The 17,035-nt window shown below is 35.0% G+C and overlaps 1 protein-coding gene across 2 annotated transcripts in view; it reads right to left on the minus strand.

Annotated features, from left to right (window-relative positions):
- LOC136856356 (tubulin beta-1 chain-like) overlaps positions 1 to 17,035 on the minus strand; it is a 71,268-nt gene that overhangs the window by 32,648 nt on the left and 21,585 nt on the right. The gene's annotated exons all lie outside the window — the stretch shown is intronic.

The raw sequence follows: 17,035 nt of genomic DNA on the forward strand, positions 1-17,035 counted from the left end.
ACTCGACACTCATTCGCGATCATCTGATAGCAGTTACAGTTGTACACAGTTCGAAGTCTCCCCTGGGACATAAACCCAACACTGATTTGCTTTACCTTGTAGCAGTTATAAATAGACATTCCGAAGTCTCCCACGGGTCATAAACTAAACATTGATTTGCTTTCGCTTGTAGCGGTTACAATTATTCCATAGCCTTCCCTTGGTCACAAACTCAACACTGGTTTGCTTTATCTTGTAGCAGTTACAATCAGTAGGAAGTTTTTCGTGGGTCATAAACTCAGCACTGATTTGCTTTCGCTTGTAGCAGTTGCAGTTAGACTATAGGAAGTCTTCCATGGATCATAAACTCAACACTGATTTGCTTTTACTTGTAGCAATGACAGTTATACCATCCGAAGTCTCCCCGATCATAAACTCAGCACTACGTTGCTCTCACTTGAAGCATCTACAGTTATTCAACAAAGCCCAGATTCTCCATTGGTCGAAAACTCAGCAATGATTTGCTTTCACTCACAGCAGATCGATGCGCCTCAAACATTTCCTATCGCGTGAGGTCCCACACTCGGAAAGTTGGAATCTATCACACAACTTCAGACATTCTGCTCCGGGACAAAGTTGAGCGTCCAAGGACGTGTAGAATCTTAATATCCTTTTTAATTAAGAAGATGTACCGAAAAGGTTCGATTTATGACTGAAACTGTTGCTTTTGTAATGATCTTTGTGTGATGGAGAGTGGAATGCCATTTTGGTTCTAGTTTTATTTGTACGATAAAGACTCCACTGTTACCTTGACAAATGTGTGTGCGGGTATGTTACGGCAAAATTCACTTGAGCCCACGGACTGTTTTGATGAAATAAGGTAGAAGGAGAATAACTTAGATAAAACATATTCACAATGGGATGTTTTCTCCGACACTCATTAAAATGACCCACATACGATTTTCTTATTTGCCACGTCAATACGATGTTCAAGAAACGATTAATTAAATTAAAAAAATAATATTATCATACATTATTGGTATGTGCCTTTCACAACACCATACAACAGCGTGCGTCATTAAAACTAAAAAGAAGAGACCAGCAGTTAAGAGGTCATTGGGGCAATTTTGAAATAAATATATGTTCATGGTGAATGTGACTTAAGGAGTATACAGTTATATATACTGTACATATATATATATATATATATATATATATATATATATATATATATATATATATATATATATATATATAATTACTTTACATGTACACACACATATATATATATAATATATATATATTAGTTTACATGTACACACACACATATATATATGTATATACTGTATATTAGTTTACAGTTAGATATGTCGCTACTATTGTAAAATAAATCAGATGTCGTAATAGTGGGAATATGTTTATCTGTGTTTGTCTTCCCCAGTGATTTTTTTTTTGTTTATGATGATGTTATGCGGCAATTTTCTAAGTTTTAATTTTATATAAAGTTTACAGTTTGTTAAAATGTTAAAACATGCCTTTCATATGCTAAAGTATGAGAAACCTTTTATGCTGATTTTCATCGTCTACTCATCTATTAGAAACACTATCAAAAATCGACTCAATGCCTTTGAAGACATCACAACTGAAATCTCTGAAAATGCAGCATCCTGATCAAATGGGAATCTCTTTTATACCGGTGACAATGTGACCTCTTGTAGCTTAATTTGATAAAGCTGAGGTTTCTTGGTATGCTTCGGAAAACTTAAACATACCCGGCTTTCTCTTTCACAGGGTCGGTGTGAGCACATTATTCTTAGAGAAAATATTAGTTAAACCTAACTGAAAGAAAGCACACACACACACACACACAAACACCTGCAGAAAATAAAATCAGAAATGAGACCTCTGGTTGCCCGGAAGATTTTGTTTGCTAAGTGAATATAAAACAGGGCTTCCGTGCGCGGAGCGCTGTTTTGGTCTGATCTCTCTCACGCTCGCTCTGTTAACCACATCAGAAATTCCGGGAAACTGTCATTCAGTCACTGAACATACAAATATCGTCCTTTTGAAGAGCGATGCACACTTCTAGGGGATTACATTGTCTCCAGATTTAGCTTTGAGGGTCATAATAAATTGCGATACATGGCATCAAAACACAACGTATATCATATATAATTTTATGCTTCTTGCAAAACCCCGATTGGAATCGAGGACCACTGAGGTAAATTGATTACACAGTAAAATGACGTTCGTTTGCCGAACCATTGCGTGTGAGGCCACCCAATTTGTGTTTCCGTTTTCATTCCAGTAATTGGAATAATGGGGATCATTTTCTCCAGGTACGTGGCAACTGGGTCGTTAAGCTCGTGTAATTACGTAGGCACAAAAGTTTTTTATTAACCATTATAGTGACTGTACATCGTGCATAAGTTACTGGTATTAAGTTGTGATTTATATGCGTGTATAAGTGTGTGTGTGTGTGTGTGTGTGTGTGTGTGTGTGTGTATATATATATATATATATATATATATATATATATATATATATATATATATATATATATATATATATATACACATATATATATACTGTATATATATGTATATATATACTGTATATATATATTCATATAAGTATACATATATATATTTGTGTGTGCGCGAGTTTATAAATGCATATCTATGAATACAAAGTTCGCGCATAATTCCATTCATTTGCCAACCACTTCCTATCTATTTATCTATGGAGTAATCGTCCTTACGCAATTTTGAAAAAGATAATAGCATATTTTAAGAAAAACTCCAAGAGGCTGCCACCACCATCGAGGGAGTAATGACCGCTCCAATGTCACGAGCGCTAAGGACAAATTTCTCTCTCTAATTGCTAATGCAAGGAAGGTGATAAAATACTAGAAAGGGCACCAATCTTCTGGTCAACCTACAAGCAGTGCGCATTTTACTTCCCTTGCATGCAAGAACGGAATGTGCATTCGATATGGAAGATTTTAAAGGTTAACTTCATGTTCTCTTCGACGAACCTGGATTTTTATGTTTGTTGAATTCGAAGAAAATCTAAACATACCTAGACACACAACACACACACAGGCGTATACACACATACAAATGCATATACATGCATATGTATATGTATATGTGCGTGTGTGTTTGTGTGTGCGTGCGTGTGTGTATTTATATATATGTATATATAATAGATATGTATATATATACATAAAATTATATATATGTATATATATAAACATATACATATAAACAAATAAATATATATGTATGTGTGTGTATATTAGAGACCTTGGTTTTACCAGAAATTTCGTGAGCATTACAATTTTCATGGTCGTCGTCCTTCAAGCCAAAATTTCAGCCGAATGACTTTCGATCCGAAACGGAAAATCCGGAGAATGGAGAGGACAGAGGCGTCTCGAAACTATTTCTTGATGTGGGATGATTTCGAAATGAGAGCTTTGCCAAAGAATCAGTACGTTTCCGGTTATTCTAAAAAGTATTTGAAAAGATCTCTGGAATTAAATATTAAAATATTAAAAATATTAAAATTCATATGAGAGAAATGACGTTGTTTTGATTTTAACTTAGTTGTCAAGGTAAACTATTAATACTGACCGCGTTTCTGAAGCTTACAGCCACCATGACAGATAACTTTTCGCGAGGATCCAGTTTACACAGCTGAATATACCTTAATTCAGATAACCTCAGTGCCATTTGTAGCCGCTTTTTAGTCTGGGCAATATATATATATATATATATATATATATATATATATATATATATATATATATATATATATGTATATATATATATGTGTGTGTGTGTGTGTGTGTGTGTATTGTATTATATAATATATATAGACATAGACAAATAACTAGATAGATATATATCTATATATATATATAATATATTATATATCTATCTATCAATCTATATATATATATAGTATATATATATATATATATATATATATATATATATATATATATATATATATAATAGTGACACCCTGTTAGAAGAAACAGCCTAACAATAAAAAAAAAACATGGATACGTATATACGCGAGTACCGCATAATGCATAAAGAAACGAGAGATACAGATTGTGATTCTTCATTCATGTACCCTTTCGTTAATCCCGTCTTGGGAAAGCTACAAGTGTCGCGTGATTTGAGCACAGATAATTATTTCCACAATGCCTCGACTGCAGTGGTTCCAAGCTTATTGCTAATTGCCCCCACTTGGGGGTAATGCAGCAGTCCCTTGGAAAGGGTTAATTGTTAACCTCGCGAGAGAATGTATTTCACATATAACTCAGGAATATAAGTTTGCTTGAGCATTTCATAAACGCGTTTAGGTCCTTAGAACATAAAGGCTACAATTATATCCTCTCGATCACGAGAAAGTTCTTCACATAAATAGGCGAATGTTTGTTCATTGACTAATTAATTTTTATAATCTGGGGTACAAACAAATGTAGTCGCCGTGGTTGGAAACATTGTTTTGATCAAAAGCTACTTGGATTGAAAACGACCAAAGAAACAGCTTTCTCTCAAACCATGCGTGTTCTATAGGTACTTCCATTCCTTGCTGAAAAATCTCCGCCCGGCCAATGAAGAATTAGAGGAATTTATTTCTGGTGATAGAAATTCATTTCTCGCTATAATGTGGTTCGGATTCCACCATAAGCTGTAGGTCCCGTTGCTAGGTAACCAATTGGTTCTTAGCCACGTAAAATAAGTCTAATCCTTCGGGCCAGCCCTAGGAGAGCTGTTAATCAGCTCAGTGGTCTGGTTAAACGTTATACTTTTTTCTCCTTGCTGAAAGAAGAAAACTCTTAGGATATCCGGAAGAAGTCTTCTCACAATATATCGGTATTGTATGTACGTGTGTGCGTGTTATTTATTTAACTTGGCTCAATAGTGTTCCTAACATCTGTCGCAAGCAGAGTCACGCTTTAATCAGCATGCAAAATAGATTTCGTTATTCAAAACGTTCATTTAGTTTCACGAGTTTTCCTTACACGAAACCTCCCCATAATAATCTGTACTATCAGGCAATTACGACGCTTGAAATGACTCTGTCTCAGCTTTTTTTTTCTTTGAAAGGTAAGCGATGATTCGTATATAATTTAGTGGAATTTTCCTATACTTTAAAACATTGGAGGGAATAAGAGACATTTACTTAATTCAGGTTTGTAAAACTGCTTATGAACATAATAATCACATTTTAGCGAAAAATAGTTATCCTGCTTATTGGACACAAAGTGCTGAAGCTACAAATTATTAATCACTACTACTTTTCTATACAACTAAGCTTGTAATCGCGACGTTGGTGAATTCTTAAATTACAAAGTTAGGCACCGCTACGCATGAAAAGCTAAATTAGTCGTGACTACCTATTGCTTAATAGGTTAAGGGACTAGAAAATTAAAATGTCTGATGATATGAGTGATGACTGGCTGACTTTGTGACCATCATGATAATACAGATCAGATTTATTTCATATCCTTGTGAGCTATGTATAGATCATCTAGGAAAAATGACATGCATGACAATCGTTTAAATTCAAAATACTTCCCTTCATTTCTTATAATAACTATGTGACGCGACTAAAGAACACTGGCCTCATCCATCAGTTCAATGGTCATTTATATCAATATTTTTTAATTAAATGTCTACGTGTCCTGAGAGTGATGACGTCATGACGACCCAGTCTTTGACGTATAAATTTAAACCTCTGCGCCTGCCCACCGAGGTCACAATGACCGATGTCGTTGCAAGGCAGACTGTATAAACAATTTAGTCATTTTAATCATTAGCTAGCACCTATCAAGATATGATCTAGGTGAAAAGGCAAAGAAGTTTCACAGTAATATTAAAAAACGCAAATTTTAACAAATTTGTATATTTCTGAAATCACACAAATGGACAATTTTACTACTTTTGTCCATCTTCTGTGGATTTGTTCACTAAATTATTCATAATTTAAGCCAGAGAAGATAGACAAAGGCTTTAAAAAAGGTCTGTTGCGTAATTTGCGAAATATACACAACGTGCAGCCATTGTACGGATAATTCGCAAATACTGTTGCCTAAAAAATCTGACAATAGGCCTGATATCAATTCCATGTATGTAATAGTATTCAAGACCGAAATCTGATAAAAATATCGCAAAACGTGTACTTTTCAAGGCAAGTTCTTGGCTGCAAAGTGTTACTAACCGTTAAATTATGAAAGAAACAGCTGTATTAAAAATACGACGCGGAAAGCAAACGTATTCACGCCGTATAGGCTACATATCAAAAAACAATTCTATTCAGAGAAAATTAGACCTCTTCTGATACCTGCTTCTTGGTTTGTAGGTGATCTGGGCTTTAATTCCAGTTCGCCTTGCCAAAATTTAGATCAAGGGTTTATGCAAAATAGACGAAGATCAAATAGCATTTGAAAAAATATAAAAAAAATAAAAAAAATGAAAAATAAAAAAAGAGGGAATTGAAGGGAGATTCTTGATTAGAGCTTTTTGTATGCAATTAAAACCGTATTAAACATTCGTTAAAACATTGACTGCGCAACATGCTTTCATTTTTTGAAGAGTTCATGATGAAACTATAAATTCTCTTTTAAGCTGAATTCTTACGAATTTTCTCCTTTTCCTTGAAAACGAACTGCATTCCCGAGACGGGAATATAATGTGACGCAGTCCATACTTTGCAGCGATAGTAATCATAATAAAGAGCGCTGAAGTTCATTAATGGCCTTAATTCTAAAGGGGCAGGTGACTGGCGCTCTTTCCCGTGTCGTAAATCCGAGAATTGCGTCATGCTAACAGTACGTTGCTTTGTTACTACCTCTTATGTAATTATAGTTCAGCGTTAGTTAAATAAAATAATGTCAGATATTTAGAGGCCGAATGATACATACAGAACTGAATATATATATATATAATTGATATATATATATATATATATATATATATATATATATATATATATATATATATATATATATATATATATATATATATATATATATATATACATATGTGTGTGTCAGAGTGTGTAGTTTACATGTGTATACGTGAGTCTGAGAGTGTGTTTAAATTGCTTTCAAGAAGCAAAAGAAAAATGAAAGAACAAACGTTATACTGGGTTGCCTTTGCACAACACTGATACAAGACTTCTAAATCAAGTTATAAAAAAAGGGAGCCATCATAACAGATTTGTGTGGTTTCAAAGTATACAATAAAAAGGACGAAACGCCAAAGGACCCGAGAGTGAAAATCAAAGAACTCCAAGAAGCAACACCGTATCCAGCGATTACAGGGTACAGATGGCCAACGAATTTCCTCTCGAGTAATTGTTTGGGCAGAAATTTTTCTGGTCAGATCAAACATAGTCGAAGGAGTTGTAAAGAGTTAAATACAATCAGACGAACTGAAAATCATATCAAAGGTTTGCAGATTCTGAAGGCCTGAAATGAACTAAGTATGGATATGATGTGAGAAGATCAAGATTCTCCAGAGGAAAAAGAAAAAGTGAGAGCATAAGAGGCCTGAATAGTTAAAACTGGTCTGTTAATGAAGAAGGCCGAAGAAGGGAAGATTACACTGAATACTTTGAGAAAAGACGTTTAATAATAGAAGGTGCAGATTAAAATTCAGATAGTAAACCAAGTATGATAAATCAAATGGTGTAGGTTAACTGAATTCGAATTAACTTAAATCATATTTTTTACTTGACATTTTGATTTATCGCTATTTTTTTTAGTGTGTATCATTTAAAAGAAAAATTTTGTCAACATTGTTACGAAGAATTGGTCAATAATTCCCGACAGATTTTTCAGCAAGTGTAAGCCTATATTAAGAATAAAATAAAATACGTTCGAAGGAGTAGTTATGATAGGTACATGCAGACACACGCGCGAACACATACAGAGAGCAATTGTTTATCTCAAGGCTGCGAACGTTGCATGTTCTCAGTCCTAACGAAAGCTCCAATATTACTTGACTGAATGCAATCATATCAATACGGCATGCGTGCAGGCGACACTAGGCTACCTCCTCCCTAAGCATGATTATGCCTATAAGTTATAGACCTAATCATGCATTCGTTAAGGACACAAATACAATTAATATTAAGAGGGAAAGCTACGAGAGAACGACTTACCAACCCGCGAAGAGAGAGAGAGAGAGAGAGAGAGAGAGAGAGAGAGAGAGAGAGAGAGAGAGAGAGAGAGAGAGCCACCACATGTGTAGAAACCCAAAATAGAGCGGGACAGCCATGAAAAGTGACCTTCAGGATTTGGTCAATAGGAGGACCTGTTACCAATGAGACACGCAACAGTCTCCGGACGACATTTCACGAAGGGTCGTTCGTTATCCTTGGAAGAGAGAGACGAAGGAAGGAAGGAAGGAGAGACAAGAGGAAAATAATGAATACAGATGGAGGTAGTTGACGAATGTGGCCGAGGAAGGAAAAGGATTTACTGCTCTGAGGGAAACAGAATCCAGATCCCGGGGTAATGAGGGAGGAGAGAAGAGATTTGGAATAGTGCTTTTTCTCTCTGATTTTTGCTGTGTCACTTATTTGGTGATTTTTTTATTTAGATTTGTTTATTTATTTTGTTTCTATCCGAAAATATCCTTTGTTTTCGTTATGACATCTGATTTGTCTTCTATATTTGTCATCAACACACTATCAGGTTAGTTTAAAATCTAAACTCTCCCTTACCTCTCGTGAGTAACTACCTCCACGATTTTCTCTTATACACATACATACGTACACGTGAGCTTATAGAATAGTGTTTGAGAGAGAGAGAGAGAGAGAGAGAGAGAGAGAGAGAGAGAGAGAGAGAGAGAGACTATTGGGCCGGGATAGGTTGTTGCACCGACAGATATCCATTTGCAAGTTGAATAATATATATATCTATATATATATGTGTGTGTATATATATATGTGTATATATATGTATGTATATTGTGTATGAGAAGAGAAGAGAAGAGAATAGAATATAGAATTTAGGCCAGAGGCCAAGCGCTGGGACCTACGAGGTCATTCAGCGCTGAAACGGAAATTGACAGTAAAAGGTTTGAAAGGTGTAACAGGAAAACCTCGCAGCTGAACTATGAAACAGTTGTTAAAGAGGGTGGAAAGTAAGATGGAAGAAAGAGAATATGAATGGAGGTACAGTAAAAGGAATGAAAGAGGTAGCAGACCGAAGGGACGCTGCAAAGACCCTTAAGTAACGCCTACAGTGCACCACATGAGCTGCATTGACGGCACTAACTTCCTACGGGGAAGAGAGAGAGAGAGAGAGAGAGAGAGAGAGAGAGAGAGAGAGAGAGAGAGAGAGAGAGAGAGAAACTTTGTACGAAATCCAAGAATAATGAAGTTGTATCTGCAGTGACACAAGACAGATGACAATCAGAAAAGCCGTGTCTAACGTCGACACGGACTATAAATCATTCCCTGGACCTTGAACAGGGAATGACACACACTATCAATATCACCCATTCAGCTGCAAGTGTACCCAGTTATAATGTACTTGGTGCAAAAATCTCAAAGTGACGGTTATTCTAAAGACAACATTAATCAGAAATGCTACATGTTCGTCTATTTCTTGAATGTTTTTTTTTTTTACAATATGCTTTTGAAGAGAGGTCTGGTGTTTGAAACTTAATCATTATACGTAATTTTTAGCCTTTTAGGTTATCTTCCAATTTAAATTCCTGCAGTTCCCTTCTATTTTTTATCTTTTGGTTAACTGTAATTTAATATGCTTGACTGAGATTGGAAAAGTAAATATTTTTTTTTTATTTTTTATCATCTTAATCAGAGATGGAATACAGTCATTTGTAATGTCTCTTAAATGAATATATTCTTTTTTTAAGCTTAAGAAATATTTGTTTATTCTAGAAGATTACCTTATCACTTGGAAGGCTTTCATCTTAAGACTGAGAAATGAATCGTGAACTAACCCACTTTTTATATAAGACATTTAAACGGAGAAGGATTCTGACATTCTCGTCCCGGATATCTGCTTCTGGAATTGCAAGTGAAATGGGAAACTGAAAGGTCTAATTTGACTGATTTTATGAAATTTAGGCTGTCAAGTCAAGCACTGGGGCCCTTTCGGCCATTCAGTGCTTGCTTAAGACAGTGAAGAAAGGGAGGTGGAGCTGTTGGAAAGTAAGATAAAGAGACCCAGAAAATAAAGATAAGCTCAAGGATCTAACGCTGGAACAAAACCCGACAGCTGCACCAAGAAATGATAATCAGAGATGTCGGACAACAAGACTGAAAAGAGGCAGCGGGAATGGATGCAGAGCAAAAGGCTAAAAAGCGGTGCAGCTTAGGAGCCGACAAGACGCTGCAAACACCCTTCAGTAATACCTACGGCACACCACGTGAGGTGCCCTGACGGCACTACAGTACCCCTTACGGGACTTGCACAAAGTAATTTATCTTTTCGTGTTTTTAAAAGGTTGAGTCGTTACTTGCAAAAGGGTAATTAGCTTTTAGCTTCTATTATTTATGGCTGCTTCTTGGAAGACTGCTTATAATCGATGATATAACTTTTTCTTTCTAATTCTTTTCACAACATTGGAATTTTGTAATGAATGAAATTTACATCATTTATTACGTTAGTCATAGTCAAACCTTAGAATAATACATGAGCGTATAAAGTTCATGTTAAAAATTTAGTATCTGAGAATTAAACTTAAAATAGTGTTTGCTGAATCAGACATGTTAATTATATGTATATATATATAGCCTGTATATATATATATATATATATATATATATATATATATATATATATATATAATATATAGATATATATATATAATATATAGATATATAAATATATACAGATATATATATATATATATATATATATATATATATATATATATATATATATATATATATATATATATATATATATATATATAATTGCACCAGAATTATTTACCCACTAAAGTTCAGGAAAATGACTGAAAGCCTTTTGCTAAATTAAAAATGTAGAATGTGTACTGTACATAACCTCATAAATCAGTGTTGCATTTTTCTAATCTCCTGCGTAAACAGACTGTGCATGACTCTGCTGTTTTACTTTAATATTTTATTATGAACAGACAAAACATAGTCATCAATCATTACAGGAAGGCGGCCATACTGTATTGGTTAGAGATTTATAGTTATGATATTGGAAAATTTTGTAATGGGGCTTTATATTAAGCCAGAGTAAGGTGGTAATTATTTCTTTCCGCTCCGCTACTGTCACTGAGCTACAATTCACGAAACAAATGCTCAAAATATTAAGAAGGCAGGTTGGCAAATCTTGTTCTTGTACCCTTTTGCGATGGGATTAATTGTCACGCCACTGATTCAAATTACGTACAGAATGTTTATTTCGTTTCTGGCTAAGACGAAAAAAAATAGATACACGTTGTTAATACAACTATGACTTACTCTGAGACTGACAAAAGATTCGTGTGAGCATATGAACTAAGGGAACTCTTTTGTTCTTCTGCCCCCTTTGCTCGTTACTTACATTTTATTATGCATAATTAAAGAGGTCTGTGCATGTGTGTGTGTATTTTCTGAATATGGCTACTTGTAAGCGTGTTTCTACAGAGAAAAAGGTAAGGATCATGGAAGCTAAGAGTTCGTTTGGATAGTGAACTCAATTACCTTACAGGTCAACAACGCACTGGCTACGGGCGGTGAAACCAAATCACTGCTGTCTACAGACACAGATAAAATGTCTGAAATGATTGATAGAAGTCGTTAGAGTAACCAAGAACAAGCAGTGAGCTTAGTGCATGCAAAAGTCGGGAACCCCTCATGGCCAATACGCTTATGCCTTGTCGCTAAGAATAATAACTAATCAATATCACAATGCTCTTTAGAATTAACATACCATCTTTGAATGATGACAGTTACAAAAAGTATGTGTCATGAGGAGGGAAAAGCAGTCATAAGTTCACGCACATTCATACACAGTATTAAAATTAATATCTGGCTCACATCGGGATCGAACGCGGGATCTCAAATGAAAGGCCAGGGCACTGTCAACTGACCCAAGCAAGTCATAAAAGCAACTGAAACCTACAGTAAGTACTTCTGTACTTGAAGTTTTTCCGCCTCTCTCTCTCTCTCTCTCTCTCTCTCTCTCTAAACAAGTATAATCGTGAAAACTTTTATGTAGGGGAGGGAGGGCCTGCCAGAGGAAGTAAATGAAATCCGTGAGGATTAGACTAAATTAACTTTCCTTCCAAAACATGAAAAACGTCACATTAAGAAACCTATCCTCGCTTCCACAAATTGGAATAGAAACGGTTTATCTCTACATTATCTTCTCCAGTTTCATGCTCTTAAACCTTCCTCCAAAACAGGCAAGCAGACACGTACGTATACATGCATGTATGATAGTATAAATTAAAGAAACTATGGAACAGCGTCACGGAGTACCAGCCATCCACAGGAAAGTAAGAATATAAAATGATCATGATATCAAATTAATGAGATAAAACGAGCGAAATGGATTAATCCAAATTATGATTGTAAGCAGAATATAAAAGAACGAGAAATACCGAAGTAAATGAAAAATAATCTGCATTCCTGAGTCTTCATTTAAGTGGGGTGCTGGTGCATCCCAGTTTCCAGAGAAAATAAAAGTTCTTGAGACTAACGTAGCTGCTCTAGAAAAGATTCGTCATTGACATTTCGCCATTATATGTCATCTGCTAATCGACTTCCGATGTCCTTTGATTGAGATAGCCCCAACATGCAAGACAGGTTGCAGTGATGGCTGATATCTACCTTCCATGACAAATTTAAATCATTTATAGTTGATATGTGTCATTCGCAGGAATATAAACTGTTTAGTGATTTTACATGTCTTCTGAATATAATCAAATCGCCGATGAAATAACAAAAGCTATAATAATAATAATAATAATAATAATAATAATAATAATAATAATAATAATAATAATAATAATAATAATAATAATAATAATTCCTAAAGACAGCTATGGTAGTACATATAGGGTAATATTCGATTATGACTACATATATATATATACTATATATATATATATATATATATATATATATATATATATATATATATATATATATATACAGTATATATATATATATAGTCATAATCGAATAGTATATATATATATATATATATATATATATATATATATATATATATATATATATATATATATATATATAGATATATAGATATTATATATATTATATAAGTACGTATGTGTGTGTATGCATGTATGTATGATGTATGTTTGTGTGTTTACCTTTGTCTTTTCTAGAAGTAATCATGCAAGAATCTAGACGATATTTTAGAGTGCAACTAATGAAAACCATTCGTCAATATTTACGACATATTGACGATACTTTTCACATATACAAACTACAATGAAGATTTATTTCGGATAAAGCAAAAACGCCACGCAAAAACAAAGGCAACATGCGATAAGGACATAGCAATTTAAATGATTTCGAATAACTACCGCATTTCGTGTCAGTAAACATCACCTCTTGCTTTATTTTTGTGATGAGGAATGCGGAATTTGGTATCGGTTCAAAGGGTCCTTCTGCGACTTTCCTCTTTAATAAATTATTAACGAGATATATATTAGGATGAATTATGACTTCACTTTCGTTGGTGGTTTGCAGGCTATATCAAACGTTCACGTTCACAGTGACTACATTTTGACACTATTTTGCCATTAAGAGAATTCCATATTTGCACGGCATTTGAACTTGCTATGTTAAACTGGGCATTATAAACACAAATTTATACCTTGCATCCGTATCTTATGAATATACCACTATTTTTCTATTTGATTTTCAAGCTTTTCTACAAATCAGGACTTTTTCATTAATTGCTTGTTAGCTTCGATGTTGAAGCTATAACATCAGAATGCAAAAACGAAATTATTTGTAATGTTAAAAGATCGTGAACCTCGATCCTGTGGATCGTAGTGCCAGAATATCTTTATATCCTACACACACACACACACACACACATACACATGCACCCCCACACACACACACACACACACACACACACACACACACACACACACACACATATATATATATATATATATATATATATATATATATATATATATATATATATATATATATATATATAGGTTATATACTGGGTTGCTAGTAAATGTTCAGTCAGTATCCCGAAGAGTATGATAAAATCGTTCTACGCGAATTGATCAATTGCGTTTCAGGGTACGAAGAATTTATTGTGTACTCAATGAGGGGAGAGAATGAATAGTTTTTTCCAGATTTGTTAACTATACAACTACTCTTTGAACAGTACTGACTTCAGAGATTGTGGCTTCCCTGCCAGACTACCTCAGTTGCCAGGTTAGCGGACTCGCTCGTGCGGCGAGCGTTCTAATCATTAGACTACACCTATTAATATTATTATTAACAATATCAGTAAGTGTTCTAGAAAATGTCGAGACAATAAATCGCGATCGTAAGGACGCTGCGTACCGCCCTGAAGTTCAGATAAAGGCAATAGTTTGACCGGAGTTAAAGACGGAAGAATGTATGGAGAACATTATTATTATTATTATATTATTATTATTATTATTATTATTATTATTATTATTATTATTATTATTATCTTCAACTCCATCATAATTTTAATTACCAAGTACAACTACTCCCTCCATCGCAACGCCATATTAAAATTCTCTCTCTCTCTCTCTCTCTCTCTCTCTCTCTCTCTCTCTCTCTCTCTCTCTCTCTCTCTCTAAATTCAAGGCTATTTAATATTAATCTACAAGTAATGAAGCATCGTTTATCATCCAGTCGTAATAATTTCTTATTGGATAAATTCCTATCTTTAAGCTTAAATATCACTAAGCACTGAGCTACCTAATTTAATACCAAGTATAACAACCGTATCAGAATTTCACTTCCTCGATATCCGGGATCATGTCTTCGTGGTCATGACCTTACCACCTACGAAGGTTACTCCGATTCAAGAATAACGAATATTCTCAGGCGACAATAATGATATCATTTCCGGGTGAATGTCAGGCTACCTTAATTGGATCATTAACATTCTTTTCCTTCGATTTCATGACTCCAGTTTCATGAGAGAATGCTTCTGCTGCATTTTTTCAAATTCTGTTCTAAAGTCACATTGAATTTTATTTTCAACCTGAAGCAAAATAAGATTTCAACTTTAGTAAAGCGGTTTGTGGTCAATTTATAAACGCCGCAAGATCCTACTTTTTATGGAACTGCCGTTAACGTGATTGCAAAAATCTAATTATACAGCGTTTTAGAGCGGCAGCCCGGACCATTCAGATGCAACGAACGAGATACCGACTGTAACCCCTACCGATATTTAGGAGTAGACTTGCAAACGGTGAAACTGACCGTCTGCCAAAAATATATGGGTGGCTCACTTAACAAGCACCACTAATTGCTTGTTAGATTTTGGGTCTAGATCCAGTATATGAGATACCAGATGAAACTAATATATAATATATCCTTGGACTCTCCTGATTATAGAATGACCAGTGACAGACATACTAGAGGGTGGGTTCCCCCTCACAGACACACTGAAAAGGGGTTAATGGATCTGGATCCAACTTAGGAGATACCAAGTAAAATTTACACTTCAATAGCACTGCACATCCTAGAGTGCTATGGTGGTCATGACAGACATTTTAGTGGGTGATTACCCCCTGACAGACACCCCACAATGAGTGGGGAAGGGGAGACAGGATCTACATCCAACATTGGAGATACCATGTAAAATTTGCACTACAATAGCACTGCATATTCTAGAGTGCTGTGATGGTAATGACAGACATTTTAGTGGGTGGTTACCCCCTGACAGACACCCCCACGAGTGGGAAGGGGGAGACAGGATCTACATCCAACATTGGAGATACCAAGTAAAATTTGCACTACAAGAGCACTGCACATCCTAGAGTGCTGTGATGGTAATGACAGACATTTTAGTGGGTGGTTACCCCCTGACAGACATAACCAACGATTGTAGGTGAGAGATAGGACACCTTGAAATGATTCAATATGTATCATAGGCGATATTAATATTTAAAGTATTCAACAAGAAAATGGTAATTTGGAGCAATTCGTGAGCCAGATAAAATTTAAAAGGCAAAAATATTTCTTCAGATCTGCATATTATACATGCCTTCTGAATTCCTGTGGCACCTGCTGCATGAACAGACTCTATAATCTGCAATGATATACTGGAAAATAATAATTCCATATCAGAAATATAAACATTAATAAGGAATTTAATCTTGGTACATTCCCCTAAGGGCAGCTCTACATGATGAGGTCTAGTTTTATGATCAGTTGAAAGGCCCGGTTAGTTCCAACCAGATTGAATCATATGGATTGTAATTTTGGACTGTCACTTGGTCAGACAGTCTGTCTGGTGGGGATCAAGTACGGGTTGATCGTGAAATCCTACAGCTTGTGAGATTTCAACCACATCTCATCGTGTGAACGGTGACTTAAGACCAGTCATCAATTTTGTTCTTGGCAGCGTCACGGGAACATCTCCCGTCCCGACGGCCGTCATGAACTGGTCATTTGCAGAATGCCAGTTCTGGGGTGAATTTATACTCGTAATACTTACAAAAAGTATGAACGCATGTGCAAAATTAAAAGTAAAGAATATATGATACTTTAATGTCGATACAACCCTGATATGATCCAGCATTAGATGGACAAACGTTTTACATAAACCTATTATCCTATTATAAGTTATAGGCCTACAAGGAATACATACGAATATGATGGGATAACACATGATTTTTCCTTTTTCTCCCACTATTACCCTATCCCATCTAGCTTTTTAATCTGCATAAGCCTATAGTTATATAAACTTCTATAACTTTCATCACTTCTGTATGTTACGATATATGCATGAGATTTGCAGATACAGGCCTGAATGCAAGAAATATTGTGATTG

The sequence above is a fragment of the Macrobrachium rosenbergii genome, chromosome 3 (assembly GCF_040412425.1).
Source record: "Macrobrachium rosenbergii isolate ZJJX-2024 chromosome 3, ASM4041242v1, whole genome shotgun sequence".
Classification (NCBI taxonomy): domain Eukaryota; kingdom Metazoa; phylum Arthropoda; class Malacostraca; order Decapoda; family Palaemonidae; genus Macrobrachium; species Macrobrachium rosenbergii.